Genomic DNA, 24,906 nt, shown 5'->3' on the forward strand with positions numbered 1-24,906 from the left:
CTGGAGTGGGTTGCCATTGCCTTCTCCCTCCAATACCATACATACTCTAAAATCTCCCTTCTTAGCATAAAACAAGTAACAACTGTGAACTCCACATTCCTCTTCAGTTACCATCCAGTTCTTCATTGCCTGTCCCAATAACATTCCCTACTGAATGTTTACGTGTATTCATTACAGTCCAGCTTCCAAGGGGACTATTTACTGAAATGACTTCCTGGCCAAAGGCACTGGCCCTCACCTTAACCTTTCAGCAGCGTTAGTCCACTAGAGTTGCGCAATCTCTTGTCTAGTCCTGAGCACTGTATAATGCTGCTCTATTTCCAGAAGAAGTATTCAGTGCTAATATTTCTTCCCCTATAAACAAGGAATCTGGAGAATGTACCTGTCATCAACTTGATCCACTTCCCTTAAAATGATGTCATCATTCACGTGCAGCAGAGCACCAGTCATGTCTTTTCAAATATTGGTGCCATCACACGTTCTTCCAGTGTCCATTTGTCATCATTCTTTTTCTTTACTTTCTTCCTGTGCAAACCAGGATCTCTACTTTAAAAAGTCCACAAAAAAGCCAATGTTTTCTAATAATTCAACTGATAAAGAATAAAAAACAACCAATTCTTATAAAATTCCAACTCTTACCCATCTTAAGTCATTGATTAATTCACAAGACAGTTATAGAGTACCAACCATATTCAAGAAAACAAATTCTTCCTTCAAACACAGATATGATTATGATACAATATGATATATAAAACTTGACATATGAAAGTGATAAGTGAAATAAGGAAGGATTTGCAGAAGTGAAGAGAGGAGGTCATGAGAAACAGAAAAGGGAGAAAATGATTCTACTTGGAGATTCGAATGTGAGCACAAACATCAGGCACAGGGCATCTGGGTTTTTTCCGAGGAACCTGGAAGGAAGAGCACAAAATACATGGAAGAAAATAGAGAGATGCATCTGGAAAGACACTGAGAAGAACCTCAAGGGCTACACTGAAAACCTGGAGTCTACTGGCTAAGTGCCTTGACTCTTAGACATGGGAGTCCTAAGTAGATTTACACTATATTTTTCATTTTGCTTCTAAATATAATAATGGTGAATTTAGGGACTTCCCTGGTGGTCCAGTGCTTAGGAGTCCACCTACCAATAAAGGGGGAAGGTGTTCCATTCCTGGTCAGGGAAGATCCCACATGCCATGGTGCAACTAAACTATGCTACACAGCTACTGAAGCTAGTACCCTAGAGCCCACACTCAGCATCAAGAGAAGCCACCACACTGAGAAGCCCAAGCACTGTGGCGGCAAAGACCCAGCAGAGCCAAAAATAAATGAAAAAGAGAATTGACAGAAAAAAGCCACACTTAATTCAGGTGGTATTTTAAATGACATGAGGCACATATACCATGAAAGAAGAAACCAAGGAGATATTTGGCCAGGGGAGGAGAGCTCACTTTTAAACCACCCGCATGATGTGGTGACAGCAGCATCATGGCTGAAAGACTGATGCCTCATTGGTTCTCCCGCCACCAACAGCAATGTGGCCTCCCTCCATGGATATACTCAAAGTGCTAGGAGAGAAAAACCTGTCAGCCAAGAGTACTCTTTCTAGAAAAGTTGTCTTTCAGAAATAAAAGAGAAATAAAAACTGTCCCACACAAAGCAAACCTGATGGAGTTCATCGCCACTAGTCCCGCCTCATGAGAAATGCTGAAAGAAGTCCTCAAACTGAAATGAAAGGATGTTCATTAGTGACAAAACAAATTTAAATATACAACACACTGATTAAGGCAAATATGCAGTCAAATCCAGAATACTCTAATATGTAACATTGTGGTATGTTAACAAAGGAACTCTAGTAATAAGGCTAAACGACAAGAGTATTAAAAATAACTGTATCTCTTGTAAAACATAAAATCTGTACATCACAAACATTAGCTCAAGTTAGAAATTATTTTATAGGAACATAACAAGGGACGTGCTGTTAAATAGTGATATAGGATTACCTATCAGAATGCTCATTCTGCACAGCAGGAAACTACTGGTTGCTGTTTCCTCCACTCTTTCTCTGCTGAAACAATCTACTCTCATCAGCAGCATCACATATGTTCTCTGATATTTCCACTTCACTACTTTTGTGTTTCTTTTCTTCTTCAACCTTTAATGGAAGTTGGACACTAAGAATAATTGCTATGTATTGATTATAAAGACCTTTGTTTCCAATTTTATTATTTGACTCAGTGCTCACCCTGAATTTAAGTGATAAAAACATTTTTGTGTTTATTTTAATTTTATCACTTACAAGTCATTGAAATTTTTGTAAAATCTGCTCCTTTCTGTTTGAGGAAAAGATAAAATTCCCCAAATTTTCAAAAATGGCTTTCTTAATAAGATGCAATTATTCATATTCAGTCTTACCCATCTGGCTGGCAGAGACAGTGAAATAAAAAGACAAGGACACAAAATCTGTCCTCTTTGGTCTTTACTACCTGGATTTTCCATTAAACAGCCGGATATAGATGTGACACCTTCGCACCTCAGAAAGGAAACAATCTTCTCTCTGCATTAAAGCTATTCTTTCCCCTCTGTCTTTTACATTTTTTTTTTCACTTGGATCTGCGAGATAGCAAAAAGTGACGGTGTTCACTAAATTAAATGAACCAGAGTTTACCAAAACACAAGGAGCAGAATGAAACTGAGGATTTGTTAGTTAATGTGGAATTCTGGAATATAAGTAATGCTTCCCAATTCCACATTCAATAACCATCAAACCTTACAGCTAGAGCATATAGAAATAATTACCTAGTATTGTCCCACTATTTACCAAAAACAGCAATAAAAAAAAAAAGTGTTCAAGGTTTTGTTTAAGGCCCTAAACTGGCACTCCCTAGCATTTTATGGCACCAAAAGAGATGATACAATTCTGGAACGTTGAATGTTTTATATTACCAAATGAATTCATCAGATTAATCAGATAAGTTAAAAGCATGACTTTCACACAGTAACTCAATGCCTTAGTTGGGCATAGGGCTCATCTCCTTTTTTTTTTTTAAACAGGAGAATACATAGAGTTTTTTTTGTTTGTTTGTTTGTTTTTGTTTGTTTTGTATTTCTGTCTGTTGTTCAAACTCAGTCAAAGCACCTCTTACACAAAACAGCAAACAAATAGTTTTAAAAACTTATTACTGAAGAAAGAAAAATCTCACAGCATCTCAGAACTCAGTCTTCTCCTTTGTAGATAAACAGTTATTTTTTTTTCTTTTTTGCTCAGGGTTTATATTACCTATTGGCTTCCCTGGTGGCTCAAATATTAAAGAATCCACCTGCAATGGGGAAAACCTGAGTTCGATCCCTGGGTTAGGACGATCCTCTGGAGAAGGGAACAGCTAGCTGCTCTGGTATTCTTTCTGGCCTGGGGAATTCCACGGGCAGAGGAGCCTGGCAGGCTATAGTCCAAGGGTTTGAAAAAAGTTGGACATGACTGAGCTACTATCACACACACACACGCACACTTGTACACACTATCTATGTAACAAAATCACACATGTCAAAACTTTCTACATTTTAGTAAACAACATAATGGAAAGGTCTGTCTCAAAAGAAACATCTGCGAGTGCTGATTAAGGCATATGTGGGAGCACATGTGTTTGTTATTAAAAAGATCCTGAAGCAGCCATGCTGGAAATCTAAGTTCCCAGCAATTGTGGAAAGCAGAGAAGATCACACATATTCAACCACAATGAAGAGATTAGAGGGAACACATGTTCATGTCCCATCTATCAGTCAATGCTTTCTTCCCATCCTATGGAAATATAACTTATATTTAACCCAACAGCTTTAAAGGGGAAAAAAAAAAGACACAAAACCTTAGCTGATTATTCTTCTTAAGCAATATCCTTGGTGCTTATTCTAGCTCAGAAGACCACATGGTACATAGCTAAATGAGTTTCCCAGTCCATATGAAGACTGACAGAGAAGAATTAGGTATGAGAATTGATTGAGGACAAAAGCCATGAAAATAGTTTCCTGAATTCCTGTTATTGAGATAATAATCAATTTCTACATAATTACTGTTGGGAAGCATAGTACAAAATAGCCGTATTAGGAGAAAGTCCTTGGGAAAATGGTGAAGGGCCAGAAGTACCCAGCTTTATGTACTGCAGACAGAAAAACATCTCCTGCCTTTGGTTATTCTTGGCACCAGGATTTAATAATAAATAGAGATGTTACTTGAGAAAACAGGTTGTGGGATAAGCACATGAGTCACTTAGAGTGCGCTGTCCTTGAAATGTTTTTACTGATTATGTGTTAACCCCGTATGCACTCTGCTGGCCATATATTTTAAGCTCTTTGTTCCTGCTTCTATAAAAAGGCTTGACTGGGGAAATAAACTTGTCAGTCCTTGCAAGAGACTGTCCAAGTGTCATTCTTTCAGGTTCATCATTTCCAAGTCCGGGGAGAAAATCCCCAACAAGTGGTGCCATGAACAGGGACTTGAAAGGAAGGCTGAACAAAGAGACAAGCCCCTGCAGAAAGAGGTAAGCAGGATGGGACACATAGCAGTAAAATTCCTTTCATTTCTATAATGCATCATTTTTTGAAACAAAACAGTGTTAATGTTTCAAGAGATCAGTTGAATGACTGCTATATTTTACTGGAACAATTCATGGTTCCCAGAAGAGGGGACACTCAATCTAGACATATAGAAAAGGGTTAAAAATAATGTTTTGCGAGCATATCAGCAAGGGTTACATGGTCACTTATACAGGCTATCATAAAACAAATTAAGGGCATAATGTTGATTTGGAAGTAAAAACTATTCAACCTTTACATGAATATGAGCTTAAAGAACAAGATATACAAGGTGCTTTGAAATATAAGAATGTTATGCTCAATCAGACACAATCCTTAGAAAAACAACTTAGAGACATATATATACAGGATGTGTCAAAACTGAAGCCACTTAGAACGGAGATCATTTAATTCAACGGAAAGCCCAAATCTGAGGTTTTTCCTTCTGCTCCGCCTGTAACAGCAATTGCGAACTTTGCTCATACTAACCGCTTCACTCCTCCTCGGGAGATGCCTGCTTGTGCTTTTGATTTCCCAATACAATTTGATCAACCCATCCAAGGTCAAAATTCTTGGGATGGTATAGATTTTGGCATGTTGTCTAATTTTAAGAAAGCATGTACTCTGTATGGACCTATTTCTCCTTACTGTATAGAATTTCTCAGAGGATGGGCTGACCATTGGATGCCATATGATTTTTTTCAAGTAGCAAAGATGGCTTTAAATCCTCAACAATTACTGCAATGGAAAATATGGATTAGTGATGAGGCCCAACAGCTGATGATTGACCAGCACTCTCATGGTAACCCTGCCAATTTAACTTATGATATACTGACTAGAACAAGGACTATGACTGATGTAATGGTGCAATTAGCTAATATTACCCTTGAGATGTTGCATTTCATTAAAGAAACTGCCTGCAGGGCATGGGCAAAGGTTGATAGCGCTAACTCTGATGGTTCATTTGTTAAGATTATTCAAGGACATGAGGAGGAATATTCTCAATTTATAGGAAAATTAAAGGATGCAATTGAAAAATCTATTAAGGATGTGACTTTACAAAATATTATTTTAAAACAACTTGCTTTTTTTTTTTTTTTAACAACTTGCTTTTGAAAACGCTAATGAGGAATGTCAATCCATGCTTAGACCAATTCGAGAGACTAACTCTTTTATGGAATATTTGAAAGCATGTAGGGATATCAGATATATGTCCCATAGAGCAAAATTGGTGGCATTGGAAACCTTTAATGTACAAAAAGCTGCTAATGCCAAATGTTTTAACTGTGGGAAGCCCAACCATATGAAAAAACAATGCCACATACCAACACAGACCAGAAAAAAAATAATAATACTTCTAATAAGAAGAAACCCCCAAGAATATGTCCAAGATGTAAAAAGGGGTTCCACTGGCTGAATGAATGTCATTCTAAATTTGATAAGGATGGAAACACCTTGAACCCCAGTGCACAACAAAAACAACAGGGAAACTAATAAAGGGACCATCCTCTAGCCCCACTACAAAAGGAGGACCTAATGTTATGACACTACAAGCAGCTATAACTAAGAGTGCTTGCATTGATATACCTAGTCCCTATGATATGGAACTAATAGAATTATACAACCCCCAGAAAATTCCCACTGGATATAACAGCCCAATTCCACCCAGGACAATGGGACTGATTTGGGGACGTTATAGCTGCACAATGAGAGGTTTAATGGTATTGACCAGTGTTATGGACGAAGATTATGAAGGGGAATACATGCTACAGTAAATGTTATGAAAATGGGAAATATATACTTATAAAAAGGGGAAAGTTTTGCACAATTATTACTTTTACCATATGTCAAACCAATGAAGGCATCTGATAAAGTTCGGCAGGGAGGCTTTGGCAGTACCAACCTTACTGCTGCACTATCCGCCTTATTAAAGGAACATCAGAAACTCATGCTTACTTTACCATACAGGGAAAGAATTTCACAGGCATATTAGATACCGGAGCTAACATTTCAATCATTAGAGCTGCAGAATGGCCCCTTGATTGGGGTAAGGTTATGGCTCCTTCTAGACTATTAGGAGTGGGTGAAACTGATGCCACACAAACTTTTCTCAGTGCATCCTATTTACAAGTGTATGGCCCTAATCAAATTGTAACTTATCTTAAACCATATATTACTAATATCCCAATCAATTTATGGGGATGGGATTTTCTTGAACAAACGAAAGCCACAATTTCTTTAAATGAACCTTTTAATGGGGGCCATTGAGTTAACACTGCTGCCTCTCGATTGGGAATCTGATACCCCAGTATGGACACCTCAATGGCCCCTAACTAAAGAAAAATTGGCAACTCTTATGCAATTAGTTAATGAATAATTACAAAAAGCTCATATAGAACCTTCATTTCCCCCATGGAATTCCCCTGTATTTGTAATAAAAAAGAAATCAGGAAAATGGCGAATGTTGATAGATTTAAGACATGTTAATAATACCATGTTACCTAGGGAGCCCTTACAACCCGGATCGCCCTCCCCTTCTATGGTACCAAAAGGATGGTCTGTAGTTATTATTGACTTACAAGACTGCTTTTTTACTATACCTTTGCACCCTAAAGATAGAAAATGTTTTGCCTTTTCAGTTCCTTCTATAAATCACATGGCTCCTATTAAAAGATTTCAATGGAATGTGCTACCTCAGGGAATGATGAACTCCCCTACCATTTGCCAATATCTCATATCTGTTTTATTACAACCCATTAGAAATAAGTATCCTACTGCATTTATAATTCATTATATGGATGATATACTTCTCTCTATGGAATCTGAACTCTGTTTACAACAGCTATACAATGAAGTTACTACTACTCTTCAAAATCATGGCCTGCTTGTAGCACCAGATAAAATTCAATGGAAAGCACCCTTTAATTATTTAGGACATGTTATGGAAGAATCTAAAATCAAACCTCAAAAAGCTCAAATTTCTGTGCAATCTCTATGCACGCTGAATGATTTTCAAAAATTGCTAGGAGATATTAATTGGCTGTGGCCATCTGTCGGCATCCCCACCTATGCCTTACCAAATCTATTAAAATTTTAGAGGGATCCCCTGACCCTAATAGCCCTAGGCAGCTAACAAAAGAGGCCAAAGAAGAACTGGCCTTAATGGAGAAACACATTCGACAATCTTTTTCAACTTGGCTAGATTACGATCAACCAGTTTCTTTATATATATATTCCCCACTGAACATTCGCCCACTGCAATTATAGCTCAACATAGCCCAATAGAATGCGTATATTTACACACTAGTCTAAAAAAATTGTATCATATATTGAGAAAATAGGGCACTTAATTGTCAGAAAGAACCCATGTACAAACTTTGATTGGATTTGATCCATATGCAATACATGTCCCCTTGACAAAAAAAGAATTGCAAATTGCCTTACAATATAACTTGACCATGCAAATGGCATTAAATGATTTTCAGAATGTTATCTCATTTCATTTACCGAAAGGAAAATTATGGGACTTTCTACAATGTACTAAATTCATTATAACTAATATCATTGCATCCCAGCCTATTTCCAATGCACCCACCTATTTCATTGATGACAACAAGAAAGGCATAATAGGGATTGTCGGCCCTGATATCAAAGAGAAATTACCCACTACCTATTCTTCAATACAAAAAGTTGAGTTATATGCTTTATATGCTCTTTTGTCACTTCAACCATTATCCTTCAACGTATATACTGATTCCAAATACCTTGCTTCCCTTTTTCCTGATTTTGCTACAGCCTTTTTATACAACCTAGATGAAGAATTATATACTCTCTTTTCACAGACTCAAGCTTTAATTCGCTCATGTACGGAACCCTTCTTTATTGCACATATACATGCTCATTCAGGTTTACCTGGCCCTCTGGTCGCAGGAAATGGTGCTGTTGACAGGCTCATAGCTCCTATTTTCACATCTGCCAATGGTGAACATGCTAATCTTCATACCAATGCTAACAGATTGCACTCTAAATACCATATTCCTCTCACTGAAGCACGGCATATTATTAAAACCTGTGATGTCTGTGCCCCTCTGCACTTATGAACTACGATTTCAGGAGTTAAACCCCAGGGGCAACAGCCTAATTCCCTTTGGCAATCTGATTTCACTCACTGCTCCTTAGGAAACTTTTCTTTACTTTTTGTCTCAGTTGATACATTTTCAGGCTTTATCTGGGCAGTTCCTGTCTCTTCAGAATCCAGCAAACACGCCATTTCCACACTCTTACTCAACTTTCCCATTATGGGGATTCCTTCTGTCTTGAAAACAGACAATGGACCTACATTCACCTCACATTCATTTCGTTCATTTTTATCAGAATGGAACATAATACACATTACAGGAATACCCTATAATCCTCAGGGTCAAACTATTATTGAAAGAGCCCACCACACCCTAAAAACTCATTTATTAAAACAGAAAGGGGGAATATGGAAGAGGAGATACACTTCTTATCCCATGAACCCTCAATTACTATTATCTTTAACCCTTTATTCCCTAAATTTTTTAAACTTAACAAAAAATAATTATGATACTCATGCAGATAGACATTTTGCAGAAGACAAAAACAGCAAATTAGACATCAATACACCAATATGGTATAAGCAATTTAATCAATGGCTGCCAGGAATCTTACGACTCCTAGGTAAGGGTTATGGTCTTGTCATTGCAGATGGAGAGGAAATCTGGGTTCCCCTTCACCATGTCCATTACCGAGAGGGACCCCCAAGACTGGACTCCCTTGGGAAGTGACAAAGTTGATGCGAAGGTTCTCATCAATGACCCTGGAGGAGCCAATGAGGAAACGCCATGATCTGAATCCTTACCCAACATGGGCTCAAGTGAAAAACATGACTCGTCAGGCTGAGCAGACACTGAAGAGCAAGAGGAACATCATAACTGCTCCTGGTTTAATAGATCAAGCATTGGAGGCTTTCATAAATCTAAGACAAGTTTGTGGACTGATAAGGACATATTGCTGAATTGGTATAATGGGGGCTTATCACCCCCACGACCCAGGATTATCATCCCCATTGTGGGGCCAAAGCAATGGCACATTTGGAAAATCCCAGCAGCTTTAGAGCACTTCGCTAATGTTTATGGGACTATGAGTGTGTTTCGTCCTTCTAATTATATCTTCCTATATAATAGTACTGGCTATATTCAATAATGTGTTCACTTTCCATACTTGTTTATTGTAGGGCATTTTGATATTGACTTATTGGCCAAGATTGTCAATTGTACTGCATGTGCATTGTATACCTGCCTTAATCACACCATTTCATATCACAATGTTAGCATTGTGCTAGTTAAACAAAGATCTGAGTTATGGCTTCCTGTAAACTTAACTGAACCTTGGCCTGATTCTGTATTTCTTTCTGTATTGTTGAAAACTGGGCTTAGGTGATGTAAGCGCATCATTGGGTGGATTATTGCAGGCATCTTAAGCCTTATCTCCATTGTGACTGTAGGAACTTTGTCTGGTATGGCTTTACATAATTCTATACAAAATCATGATTTTATCACTGCTTGGCACAAGGACTCACATGATCTATGGACTCGACAAGCTTAAATAGATCAGCAATTACAAACATGAATTAATGAGTTACGAACTGTGATTATCTACTTAGGAGATCAAATGCAGCAACTGACTTTCCAAACACGTATACATTGTCACTGGAATTTTACTTCTTTTTGTCTGACTAACATGCCCTATAATACCACTGAATATCCTTGGGATAAAGTTAAGGCGCATTTGCGGGATCTCACAGATAACTCAAGTTTAGACATCAATTTGTTGAAACAACAAGTTGCTAATTTTCAGGTTAGGGTACCTAGGGAATTGTATAGCACTCAATTCTATGATACTTTAACCAAAACCCTATTGTCTCTAGACCCTAGAGCTTGGCTTTCAGGAAGCAATATTTTTATATATGTATTAATCACCCTGCTCTTTTTGTCATTGCTTATAGGATACAGACATCTTTACTCAAGACTCCATGCCTCCCACAATGGAGTCCACCTAGCAGCTGCCGTGCTTAAATTAAAAACAAAAGGAGGATATGTTGGGAAGTGTAGTCAAAATAGCCGTATTAGGAGAAAGTCCTTGGGAAAATGGTGAAAGGCCAGAAGTACCCGGCTTTGTGTACTGCGGACAGAAAAACATCTCCTGCCTTTGGTTATGCTCGGTGCCAAGATTTAATAATAAATAGAGATGTTACTTGAGACAACGGGTTGTGGGATAAGCACATGAGTCACTTAGAGTGTGCTGTCCTTGAATGTTTTTACTGATTATGTGTTAACCTCATATGTGCTCTGCTGGCCGTATACTTTAAGCTCTTTGTTCCTGCTTCTATAAAAAGGCTTGACTGCAGAAATAAACTTGTCAGTCCTTGCAACAGACTGTCTGAGTGTCATTCTTTCAGGTTCGTCGCTTCCAAGTCCCAGGGAGAAAATCCCCAACAATTACCTCTTTGGATGACACCACTTTATTCATAAATGGAAAATCAAAACAGACCACATCATCAAGAAAGAGAAAAACTGAAGCAAGAGAAAATGAGAAACTCTTTTGGAAGTTTAATTTTCTTTTTCCAGAGCCAGCAACTCTACTTGAAACATGTCTATTTCATTCTTAAACCTCTGCATATCCTTCTCTAATTCTTCATTTACATACACTTCAGATGCACTGTGACTATTAGGTGGAAAAGAATCCCCATTTTCTAATTCAGGTCCCATGCTTCTATTGTCACTAGTGCTGCAATTATCTGCATGCAGTGGCTTCTGGAACCAGTCCTGTATTGCTTTATTTTTCAGATCAGTATTTTAACAACAGCAAGGGGAACATGAATTTTTATTTGAATTCTATGTTTCATCTTACCAGAGTAGACAAGCCACAGACTAGAATGACATGCCTGTCCCGTATCTAATTTCTGACTAGTGGGATCTTGCCTCATATTTTGTGACATTTGCATATCAATCTCTTGGTCTTTCACTTCAAATATAACTACCGGCTCCCCTACTTTTTTATTTTCTGTATCATTATAAAAACTCTCCTCAATTTTCATAAACACATGTTCAATGTCTAGTTGATAATTTTCAAAGTCTACTTTATTTTCAGAGAAACAAAGCTTTGAAGATGACCGACAAGTCTATCCAAGGGACCCAGAGTTTACAGACCATGGAAAAACATTTTTGAGACTGGGTTCTTTTTGTTCAGGAAATGCTTGGAATACTAGAGAGACAGATACTCCAAATGCATCTTTTCCTCACAATCAGGTATATTATTTGTGAGATTAGGAGATATTTCCTTTTGGTTTGCTCCTTATTTAGGGTTATCACATAGTCGGTATTTTGGTATTCCTCACAAAATTTCACTGAACTTCTGCTTTAACTCATTTGTGATGGGTGTTAACTTATCTTTCCATTCTAATTTGCCTTGTTTGACACACATTTTTTCATACAGTACTACACCAGATATTGAAATTTACAGTTTTACATACCTGTGCATGGTTATTCTCATCTTCATCAAATTTTCCTTGTTCTTCCTCTGTTATCATTTCCAAGTCTAGTTCTCTTGACAAATCTGCATGTTTCGTTAAAATTACTTAGAATGTTTAGTTAGATCTCATTTAAAACAGAGATCTAAAACATTGTATAAAACAACAGATTAAATCAATCTTAATCTCCAGCTGAATATTTACTTCTTTAAGAACTACTTCCAATGACCTGAAAACTTCAACAAACCATTTAGGAAATACCAAATGTCACCAGGTTACAGGCACACAAACAGCTCAAAGATTCAGTCACAGATTGATCAAAACAGCAGTGAACAAAATAATCAGAAACCAAACAAAATACAAGATAGACATATAAAGTCACCATATATTCTCTTCTCTACTTCCTAACAGGACCTTTTAACAACATGCCAAGCATCAACTGCAACATTATTCATGGTTTACAAAATTCCTCTTCCTTTTTAGCTTTTATCAGTTCCTTCATCTGAAATGCTTCCCTATACTCTTCCGACAAATTACTTTTCATCTTTCAAGGCTCAACCTGCTTTGTGAAGTTGTCTTTGATTACTGCCATCTTTCCCCTGATAAAGAGGTACACCTTTCCTTGTAGCTCCCTTAGTACTTTAAAGATTTTCCTAGTGTACCTTTCTAGATTTTCCTAGTGATAGATATAGATCTGAACTGTAAATTATTTCTTTACATGTCTATCCTCTTGGCTCCTAGACTGCAGGGGACAAGCTCTTACAAGTCACCTTGGTATATATAGCATTTTTGTTTGTTTGTTTTTTAATTTATTTTTTTTTTATTGAAGGAGAACTACTTTACAGAATTTTGTTGTTTTCTGTCAAACCTCAACATGAATCAGCCATAGGTACAGATAGATCGCCCCTTTTGAACCTCCTTCTCATCTCCCTCCCCATCCCAACCCTCTAGGTTGATACAGAGCCCCGGTGTCTCTTATTCAATAATTATTTCTCAGGATTCTGCTCAGTACTAGACATTGGAGTTTAATGAAAAATGTAGGAAAAGGTGTCAGGGATGGCTTTTCTAGAGATAATGCCTGAGTACAGACTTACACAGTTCAAGGGAACAGAGGGCAGGAAAGGGACAGCATTTCAGGCTGTAGCAAGATTGGGAGAGGAGCACACACACCACAGGGTAGATATTTGTCCAAAGTGAAGGGATGGGACTGACGAAGGTCATGGCATCCAGTCCCATCACTTCGTGGCAAAGAAATGGGGAAACAATGAGAACAGAAACAGATTTTATTTTCTTGGGCTCCAAAATCAATGCAGATGGTGACTGCAGTCATGGAATTAAAGGACACCTGCTCCTTGGAAGAAAAGATATGACAAACTTAGTGTATTAAAAAGCAGAGACGTTACTTTGCTGACAAAGGTCCATCTAGTCAAAGCAAAGGCTTTTCCAGTAGTGATGTATGGATATGAGAGTTGGACCAAAAAGAAGATTGAGCACCAAAGAACTGATGCTTTTCAACTGTGGTGTTCAGAAAGACTCATGACAGTCCCTTGGACTGCAAGGAGATCCAACCAGTCAATCCTAAACAAAATCAGTTCTGAACATTCATTGGAAAGACTGACACTGGTGCTGAAGCTCCAGTACTTTGGCCACCAGATTCGAAGAGCTGACTCATTAGAAAAGACCCTGATGCTGGGAAAGGTTGAAGTCGGGAGGAGAAGGGAATGACAGAGGATTAGATGGTTGGATGGCATCACCGACTCCATGAACGTGAGTTGAGCAAGCACCAGGAGATGGTGAAGGACAGGGAAGCCTGGTGTGCTGCGGTCCATGGGGCCATATAGAATCAGACACGACTGAGCGACTGAATAACAGCAACAGGGACAAGCGACGAGGGCACCAGCAGCAGTTCAGAATTCTAGAGCAAAGGACTGAAAGGGCTAGAGATAGAGGGTCAGGCAGAAGTCAAATTATGAGAGCATCAACGGTGCTTTAAGAGGTCTAGACATTAATGTGACTCAGAGTGCCTCATGGTCACGTGTGCTTTTGAGATTGGTGACTCTGAAGACCACGGGAGGGAGGAACCTGAAGGACATACGAATAACCAGAGGAAGGTGAATCTGAAGGCATTAATACTGGGAATAACAAGGTGATGCAGGCCTGAACTGAGGGAGTGTTTACAGAAATATTTAGGATATAAAACTTTCAGGGTACAGTATAGAATAAATCTTTAAGAAACCAATAAATGTACAAATCCAAGGGCCCTGAAGGATAAAATAACTGCTAGCTATTTTATAAAATGTACTGACTGAGAAGAAAATGATCAACATGAATTGACTGAAGCAGCTTCTATCTATTTTTCTATTTTGTAGTTTTCCTATCTCACATCATCCAGTGTTGAAGGGACTCATGTAGGCATTTTTTTTTTAATTTGTTTTTCCTGGACCTACCAAGTTCATGGAGAGACAAGAGCAAATGACTCAGTTGTATAGATTAAAAGAAAAAAAGACAAACACGTTGAGTTTAGAGCCTGTGGTCACTATTCTAGGAGATAACTGAGAATATTCTGTAAATGCAAGGTGAAGATAGAAAAGAATAACTTACCATAGTCCTGACCATATGACTGATTAAGGGTGCTAAATTAGTTAGTATTTATGGACAACACTTTCTTAGACGTGGTTACTCAATAGACTGGGCATCCTAATAGAATCAGAATTGACTTTCTATATACTGCTTTTAAGTGATACACCACTCCTTTATACCAACTTTTCTTGTGAACTCTTAATTCATTACAAATACTAAAACAAGTTGACATACTATGTGGACACAGCTGAGAAGGAGGTACTATGTAGCAAATTTCCCATGACTCCCACTCCCACTGGGAAAGCTAATTCTAAAAAATATGAAGTCACAGAAAACACAAAAAATATTTTAGTATTTGGTATCAGAGTTGCTTTTGCAGTTATACTGAATATAATCATGACTAATTCTTATGAATTGACAGCCATATAAAAACACTGGTATGAAGTCCCATTTTGAGAAGGCAGTCTCTAGATGGCTACCTAGTCTCCCAACTAGTCCCAGAGTTCTAAATGTAATCCTGCTACCCACTCTCAGGTGTATGCTAAACACCAGCCTGAATGAACTTACATTTTCCTAACTCTCTTTGTTATTTATTGTATTACTTTGGTCAGATGGAGAACGCAAACACCTTGCTAAGAGGTATTGATTGGCTGTAGGCTGCATAAAAGGAGTCAGCACAAGGTAAACTTTGCCACAGAATCTAATTTGGAACCATCAGAAGGATGGTAAGGCCATGCCCAGGTGGCCCACAGCTGAGTGCTCTGGGCTTCTGTATTACCTTCTTTGCTTCCTCTGTTTCCTGGCAGCTCCAACTTGCATAGCTGACAGAGAGAGTAATTCCCTACCAGGAACACTGTTACAGTCTTCATCTTCATTTTATCTATTATGGTCTTCTGTCCAAATTCTGTGGATGCTGACTGACTTTTGGTCATTGAATGGGACACAAATGCACACTGACCATCAACTTTCAAATGCCTGGCTCTTTGACAAGTCTCATTATTGAGGCTCAAAGCAGCAGAAGCCCCATTTGAAAAATGTGAAAACAAAGTCTCCACTTATTAGAATGTGAGAATACAACTCTGACTAACTTGTACAAAGTCTTTCTTCAGAGAATCAGTTCCATGCCCTCCTCTCCCCTGAAACTCACTAGTCCTTCACAGCTTACAGTATCTCACAGGTCACCATCATTCATGAAGAGATGTAAACTAGTGTGTCTCATTTCTTCTACTTTTTAATTGCCTAGTATTACTGATTTTGATTCACTAAACTTCTATTACATATTCTGTATTCCATAAGAACTTTACCAATAATTATTTTTTCAACATCAGTTCAGTTCAGTTCAGTCAATCAGTCATGTCTGACTCTTTGCGACCTCATGAACTGCAGCATGCCAGGCCTCCCTGTACATCACCAACTCCTGGAGTCTACCCAAACTCATGTCCATTGTGTCAGTGATGCCATCCAACCATCTCATCCTCTGTCGTCCCCTTCTCTTCCTGCCCTCAATCTTTCCCAATATCAGGGTCTTTTCAAATGAGTCAGCTCTTTGCATTAGGTGGCCAAAATATTGGAGTTTCAGCTTCAACATCAGTCCTTCCAATGAACACCCAGGACTGATTTCTTTTAGGATGGACTGAATGGATCTCATTGTAGTCCAAGGGACTCTCAAGAGTCTTCTCCAACACTACAGTTCAAAAGCATCAATTCTTCTGCATTCAGCTTTCTTTATAGTCTAACTCTCACATCCATACATGACTATTTTTCAACATACAAATATATTATTAAGAAAATGTACATCTACCTTATTTTACACTTAATTGTGCCTTATAATACTGTGTGCTCTAGAGACCATGGTTTTAAAAACACTTTTAATGAATGTTACTACTTTAATTAATGTTACAAACCTAGACAACATTAAAAAGCAAAGACATCACTTTGCTGACAAAGGTCCATACAGCCAAAGCCATGGTCTTCAGTAGTCATGTACAGATGTGAGAGTTGGACCATAAAGAAGGCTGAGCACTGAAGAATTGATGCTTTCAAAGAGTGGTGCTAGAGAAGACATCTGAGAGTCCCTTGGACAGCAAAGAGATCAAACCAGTCAATCCTAAGAGAAATAAATGCTGAATATTCACTGGAAGGACTGATGCTGAAACTAAAGCTCCAATACTTTGGGCAACTGATGTGAAGAGCTGAATCACTGGAAATCACTGGAAAATCCCCTGATGCTGGGAAAGATTGAGGGCAGGAGGAGAAGGGGATGGCAGAGGATGAGATGGTGGGATAGCATCACTGATGCAATGGATATGAACTTGGGCAAACTCTGGGAGATGGTGAGGCACAGGGAGGCCTAGCGTGCTGCAGCCCATGGGCTCACAAAGAATTGGACTCGACTTAGCGACTGAACACTACCACCAATGACAACTTCTTTAATTACAATGAGATGGTCTTTCCTCAGATTATCAATATCTTCAGGACTGATTTTTAAGTCCTGGATAGATATCATAAACTTATATAAGACCTGATAGTCTTGTGGGTGACCAATTGTTTCCATGTGAAAATAGGATAAGTCTAGGACAACACTAGATCCAAAGAGCACAGAGCACCATGAGGGAAGAATGAACGCAATACAGAAATATTTGCTTAAAAAAAAGGAACTCTCAGGTCTAAATTTCTTCAGAGAAATCAAAGAGACAAACAAGAAATGTAAAAGTTAAACTTTAAACCCCGTGTCAACACAAGGCTTCCTTTATCATTTCACATCCAACCATGCCAATGGTTTTAAATGGTGGTTCTGTAGTGTGCCCTGAGAATCCCTGAAGTCCAAAGACGCACTGGGCCAGGGGATCCAAGAGGTCAAAACTCTTTTCACAACAACTCTAAACGTAATTGCATGCTCAATTATGTTCTGAGTGTACACAGAAGTTCTCCAGAGACAGGATATGTGATATAAGAACTCTAGTGACGAATGGAATTAGCTATTATGATTGTGTGTGCCTTTTTTAGTTTTATTTCTAGGAGTCTCTGGCTGAGGCGAGGGTTGGAGGTGGCCTGATGCACGGTCAGGATAACTGAGTGCTGCAGTGCATGCATGGGACCTGTTGAAGGAGGTGCCATTATCTTCATTACCTCCACCATAGTTTGGCCTCAGGTCAAACAACAGGGAGGGAACACAGCCCCACCCATCAACAGAAAATTGGATTAAAGATTTACAGAGCATGGCCCCGCCCATCAGAACAGGATCCAGTTTCCCTCTCAATCAGTATTTCCCATCAGGAAGTTTCAGGGCTTCCCTATAGCTCAGTTGGTAAAGAATCCATAAGCTTCTTATCCTTATCCATCAGAGGGCAAGCAGACTGAAAACTTCAATCACAGAAAACAAACCAAACTGATCACATGGACCACAGACTTGTCTAACTCAATGAAATTATGAGCAAGCCATGCCGTGATGGGCCATCTAAGAGAGTCGGGCTATGCTGGAACATTCTGACAAAACATGGTCCACTGGAGAAGGGAATGTCAAACCACTTCAGTATTCTTGCCTTGAGAACCCCATGAACAGAATGAAAAGACAAAAAGATAGGACACTGAAAGATGAACTCCCCATCAGCAGGTCAGTAGGTGTCCAATATGCTACTAGAGATTGGTGGAGAAATAAATCCAGAAAGAATGAAGAGATGGAGCCAAATCAAAAACAACACCTAGCTGTGGATGTGACTGGTGATGGGAGTCAAGTCCAAGGCTGTAAAGAGCAATACTGCATAGGAACCTGGAATGTCAGGTCCATGAATCAAGGGAAATTGAAGTGGTCAAGCAGGAGATGACAAGAGTGAACATCGACATTTTAGGAATCAGTGAGCTAAAAGGAACTGGTTTGTGGTTTAGGCAGTAAGTCGTGTCTGATGCTTCTGACCCCATGGGCTATTTGTAGCTCGCCAGACTCCTCTGGAGATAGGATTTTCCAAGCAAGAATGCTGGGATGGGTTGCCATTTCTTTCCTCAGGAGATCTTCCTGACCCAGGCATTGAACTCGGGTCTCCTGCATGGCAGGTAGATTCTTTACCAACTGAGCTACCAGGGAAGCCCCCAAATGGACTGGAATGGGTGAACTTAACTCAGATGAACATTATGTCCACTACTGTGGGCAAGAATCCCTTAGAGCAAATGGTGTAGCCATCACAGTCAACAAGAGTCCCAAATGCAGTACTTGGATGCAATCTCAAAAATGACAGAATGATCTCTGTTCATTTCCAAGGCAAACCATACAATATCACAATAATGCAAGTATATGCTCTGACCAGTAACACTGAACAAGCTGAGGTTGAACAGTTCTATGATGACCTACAAGACCTTCTAGAACTAACACCGAAAAAAGATGTTCTTTTCAATATAGGGGACTGGAATGTACAAGAAGGAATTCATGAGATACCTGGAGTAACAGTTAAATTTGGCCTTGGAGTACAAAATGAAGCAGGACAAAGGCAAACAGAGCTTTGCCAAGAGAATGTACTGGTCATAGCAAACATCCTCTTCCAACAACACAAGAGAAGACTCTACACACGGACATCACCAGACAGTCAATGATGAAATCAGACTGATTCTATTCTTTGCAGCCAAAGATGGAGACGCTCTATACAGTCAGCAAAAACAAGACCGGGAGCTGACTGTGGCTCAGATCATGAACTCCTTATTGCAAAATTCAGACTTAAATTGAAGAAAGTAGGGAAAACCATTAGACCATCCAGGTATGACCTAAATCAAATCCCTTAGGGTTATACAGTAGACATGACAAATAGATTCAAGGATTAGTTTTGATAGACAGAGTGCCTGAAGAACTATGGATGGAGATTTGTAACATTGTACAGGAGGCATTGATCAAGAACATCCCAGAGAAAAAGAAATGCAAAAAGGAAAAATGGTTGTCTGACAAGGCCTTACAAATAGCTGAGAAAAGAAGAGAAGCTAAAGGCAAGGGAGAACAGGAAAAATATACCCATTTGAATGCAGAGTTCCAAAGAATAGCAAGGAGAGATAAGAAAGCCTTTCTCAGTGGTTGATGCAAAGAAATAGAGGAAAACAACAGAATGGGAAAGACTAGAGGTCTCTTCAAGAAAATTAGAGATACCAGGGGACCATTTCATGCAAAAATGGGCACAATAAAGGAGAGAAGTAGTATGGACCTAATAGATGCAGAAGATATTAAGAAGAGGTGGTAAGAACACACACATAAAAACAATATAGAAAAGATCTTCATGATCCAGATAAGCACAATGGTGTGATCCTTTACTTAGAGCCAGACATCCTGGAATGCGAAGTCAAGTGGGCCTTACGAAGCATCACTACGAACAAAGCTAGTGGAGGTGAAGGAATTGCAGTTGAGCTACTTCAAATCCTAACAGATGATGCTATGAAAGGGCTGCACTCAATATGCCAGCAAATCTGGAAATCTCAGCAGTGCCTACAGGACTGGAAATGGTCAATTTTCATTCCAATCCCAACAAAAGGCAATGCCAAAGAATGCTCAAACTACTGCATAATTGCACTCATCTCACACGCTAGCAAAGTAATACTCAAAATTCTCCCAGCCAGGTCTCAACAGAACATGAAATGTGAACTTCCAAACTTTCAAGCTGGATTTAGAAAATGCAGAGGAACCAGAGATCAAACTGACAACATCCACTGGGTCATGGAAAAAGCAAGAGAGTTCCAGAAAAACATCTACTTCTGCTTTATTGACTACCCAAAAGCTTTTAATTGTGTGGATCACAACAAACTGGAAAATACTTAAAGAGATGGGAATACCAGACCACCTGACCTACCTCCTGAGAAATCTGTATGCAGGTCAAGAAGCAACACTTAGAACTGGACATGGAACAACAGACTGATTCCAAATAGGGAAAGGAGTATGTCGAGGCTGTATATTGTCACCCTGCTTATTTAACTTATACACAGAGTACATCATGCAAAATTCTGGGCTGGATGAAGCACAAGCTGAAATCAAGATATCCAGAAGAAATATCAATAACCATAGATATGCAGATGACACCACCTTTATAGCAGAAATCGAAGAAGAACTAAAGAGCCTTTGGATGAAAGTGAAAGAGGAGAGTGGAAAGATTGGTTTAAAACTCAACATTCAGAAAACTCAGATCATGGCATCCGGTCCCATCCCTTCATGCAAATAGATGGGGAAAGAATGGAAACAGTGACAGACTTTATTTGGGGGGGCTCCAAAATCATTGCAGATGGTGACTGCACCCATGAAATTAAAAGATGTTTGCTGCTTGGAAGAAAAGCTATGACCATCCTTGACAGCATATTAAAAAGCAGAGACATTACTTAGCCAACATCAGTCTGTCTCGTCCAAACTATGGTTTTTCCAGTAGTCATGTATGAATGTGAGAGTTGGACTGTACAGAAAGCTGCACACCTAAGAATTGATGGTTTTGAATTGTAGTGTTGGAGAAGGCTCTTGAGAGTCCCTTGGACTGCAAGGATCTCCAACCACTCCATCCGAAGGGAACTCAGTCCTGAATATTAATTGAAAGGACTGATGCTGAAGCTGAAACTCCAATACTTTGGGCACCTGATGTGAAGAACTGACTCACTGGAAAAGACCCTGATGCTGGCAAAGACTGAAGGCGGGAGAAGAAGGGGAAGACAGAGGATGAGATGATTGGATGACATCACCAACTCGATGAGCTTGAGTCTGAGTAAACTCTGGGAGTTCTGATGGACAGTGAAGCCTGGTGTGCTGCAGTCCATAAGGTCGCAAAGAGTCGGACACGACTGAGCAACTGAACTCAACTGAATTCCCATATAGTAAACATCAATAGACATAAACAAAAGTTCCTTGGAATTCTCAATAATTTTTAAGAGTATCAGATCAGATCAGATCAGTCACTCAGTCGTATCCGACTCTTTGCAACCCCATGAATCACAGCACGCCAGGCCTCCCTGTCCATCACCAACTCCCGGAGTTCACTGAGACTCACGTCCATCGAGTCAGTGATGCCATCCAGCCATCTCATCCTCTGTCGTCCCCTTCTCCTCCTGCCCCCAACCCCTCCTAGCATCAGAGTCTTTTCCAATGAGTCAACACTTCGCATGAGGTGGCCAAAGTACTGGACTTTCAGCTTCAGCATCATTCCTTCCAAAGAAATCCCAGGGCTGATCTCCTTCAGAATGGACTGGTTGGATCTCCTTGCAGTCCAAGGGACTCTCAAGAGTCTTCTCCAACACCACAGTTCAAAAGCATCAATTCTTCGGCGCTCAGCCTTCTTCACAGTCCAACTCTCACATCCATACATGACCACAGGAAAAACCATAGCCTTGACTAGATGAATCTTTGTTGGCAAAGTAATATCTCTGCTTTTGAATATGCTATCTAAGTTGGTCATAACTCCTTCCAAGGAGCAAGCTTTCTTAAAGCCAACAACTTTCAGAATCACTGTTTCAAAAGATTATGTCTATCCAATAGTCATTAAATTATGATTACTTCCCCTACTTCTAATAATCAAAGATGCCACAAACTCACACACACACACAAACACATGCACATACAAACACAGACACACACAGCCTGCTCATCAAAACATCTGATTGTCCTACATTCATCTGTGTAATAATACTATAATGAAACAATTATAAGCTGAAGTACAACTGACATATTAACAAGTGAAGTTTTACTCTAGGGAAAGGTTCGAGTTCAAACAAGCACTTTTGGACACTGGAAAAAACTTAGAGTCTAAAATTTAATCTCGGAGAGTTCCTGAGAAGTATAGAGATTCCAAATTGAGAACTTCAGAGTGTTGAAGCATATACAGAAACATGTTGAGTTGAAGCTTACAATTTAAAAATTTCTTGTTCTTATCCTTGTAAATATCTTTTATTTCAAGACACAAGTATCAACAATAACATTTGCTTTGTGTATGTCCAATTCTTCAATTAAATTTGCAAAGAAAATATTAGAAGTATGAAGACTGAGCATTTCAAATAGTTCAGTGTCCCTCTTTCCAGACTTAACTGTGTACTGCAAAATTTACCTGAACTGGATATTTGTAAATCCTTCATTCTGACTGTTTTATTAGCTGCAGACTCTTTCATTCTGACTGCTGGCTGAATGGGGTTTGGAAACAAGTTGATTACTAAATAATGTACATAGGAGACGATCCACAGTTCAGAATTCAAGACAAAATCATAAACCTTTTTACCTTCACATTAGGATATTTCCCAGGAGAATCTAAAAGGAAAAAGGGACACAAAGTTAATTACATGTAAATATGAAATCCAGCTGTACATTCATGCAGAGTTAGTACCAAGCAGAATCCTCACACTCAGCCTTGGCACTGAATACATTCAGTTTTAGTGTCTTGTTTTTAGGGGGATCTTAGGACGCTGGTAAGACAGACACCGGAATCCACCAAAGATAATGAAAAGGAAATAATACATTTAATTGCCACAGAATTATTAGAAATTAAAAATCTTGCACATTTCAAAATCAGCGTAGTATTTATTAAAAATATTTCTAGCATTTAGGGAATGAACCCTATTAATCTGTTTGGCTTCAAAATTTAGTTTGGCTTGGTACATCATACTAATGCTTCAAAGGATTTCTATGAAACAACTTTCAAAGAATCAGCTATCTTAAAAAAAAAAAAAAAGTCAATGCCTCCTTTTTCAAATTAATCTAATTTGAATAACAAATACCAGCACAACATATATCTTTGATGCCTAAGAGTTACTCGGAGGGTCTGTGGTTTCCCCCACTTCTAGCACTCCCTCCCACCTCCAGGATTCTCTGGAGCAATAATGATCTTATCTCTTTTCAGGGCAAATACACTGAAGTCATCTAGAAGGAGTTCTATCAAGTGTCCTCATGAACTCCAAACTCACCTCCCTAAGGCCCTCTTTTCCTCCCTTTGTCCTTTCACTAGACTCTCTCCTATCCAAAGGGTAGTAATATCTGGATCTGTGGACTTAAATCTTCCTCCTTGACATCCTTTCTATGGATCATCCCTACCTGTGATCTTCTTTATAGACTGGGGCCTGGTGGATCGGAGTCAATGAAAAGAAAGCAAAAGAGAGAGACTAATATTCCCTGGGTTAGGTGGTAAACCAATAAGGCCCTAGAATAGGGCTTGTACTGCTCACTAGGGCACAGGGCGTCTTCTCAAGGTCTTGGTAGCCTGGGCAGGAAAGTGAGCTCGGCAGGCCTCCATGCTCCAAAGAACTAGCCAGAAAAACAAAGAAGGACACAGGAGACCCAAGTCTCCAGTGGAACAAGGGTGCATTATTCATGTTTGTGTGAGTTTATATATTGTTATACAAGGAAGCTTTAGGCAAAAAAATAAAGTTAAGAAAATAACAAAAGCCAGATGTAAAACAATGGTTACCAAGGGAATAACAAGGAATAACAATCGCCACAAGGCCAGAAGACAATCCATATCTTGAGTAAGAGGGTCGTGACTAAACAGTTTTACTGTAGGGTAAAAGTTACTGAAGGAAATCCACGTATGCATTCCGTTCCGTGACCTCAGTCCTGGGAATAGCGTGCCGCTCCACTTGTTCCTGTATACCAGGAACTGATAAGGAACAGAGGGTTCATGAAAAACAGAAAACAACATACAGGAGTCCTAACGTTAAACATTACCTGACACCTACCATTTCTTTCTCCTCTTTGCTTAGCAATGGTATCTTACACCTATAACTGCTACTTCAACTCTTTGCTTCCCTCTGGCTATAAACACACTCAGAAAGAAACACAAAATAATGCTTTTCCTTGATCCTGTTATGTCCTTCATTATCCAATGCTCTTCTTCCAGATTTCTCTATATGCAAGGCTACACCCTTGCTACTCGGAGAGCTTATTAGAAACACAGAATCTCAGACCTCCTGCTCAGCATGTGCACTTCACACATGGTCCCCAAGTGACTAATTAAAATTTGAGAAGCTCTGGTCTACACGAAGTCTGCTTCTACATGACTTCAACTTAATTCATTCTCCAGAAATCTCAACCTCTGTTTCCTCACGTGAACACGTCCCCTCAAACTGAAATGGCATTAGAAGTTGGAAACCTTCCAGTGGACTCTCTATGAGGCTGTGGGTTCCTTGGTCTCCCCCATCACGCATCCTGTTCTCTCCTTCTTCCCAGCTCTCTTGTTTTGTCCCATGTGACACAATGCTGGAAAGCAGCACATTTTGTA

At 39.2% G+C, this 24,906-nt stretch overlaps 1 long non-coding RNA gene across 1 annotated transcript; it reads right to left on the reverse strand.

The window, feature by feature from the left end:
- Window positions 1–388: 388 nt before the first annotated feature.
- On the reverse strand, window positions 389–24,834 carry LOC113888550. Its single transcript, XR_003510006.1, has 3 exons — window positions 22,747–24,834; window positions 12,125–12,207; window positions 389–2,155 (listed from the first exon to the last, which is right to left on the reverse strand). It is a non-coding gene; the product is annotated as an uncharacterized LOC113888550 (long non-coding RNA).
- Between the last annotated feature and the right edge of the window lie 72 nt (window positions 24,835–24,906).

This window comes from Bos indicus x Bos taurus, unplaced genomic scaffold (genome assembly GCF_003369695.1).
Source record: "Bos indicus x Bos taurus breed Angus x Brahman F1 hybrid unplaced genomic scaffold, Bos_hybrid_MaternalHap_v2.0 SuperScaffold_100441, whole genome shotgun sequence".
NCBI classification, from domain to species: Eukaryota; Metazoa; Chordata; class Mammalia; order Artiodactyla; family Bovidae; genus Bos; species Bos indicus x Bos taurus.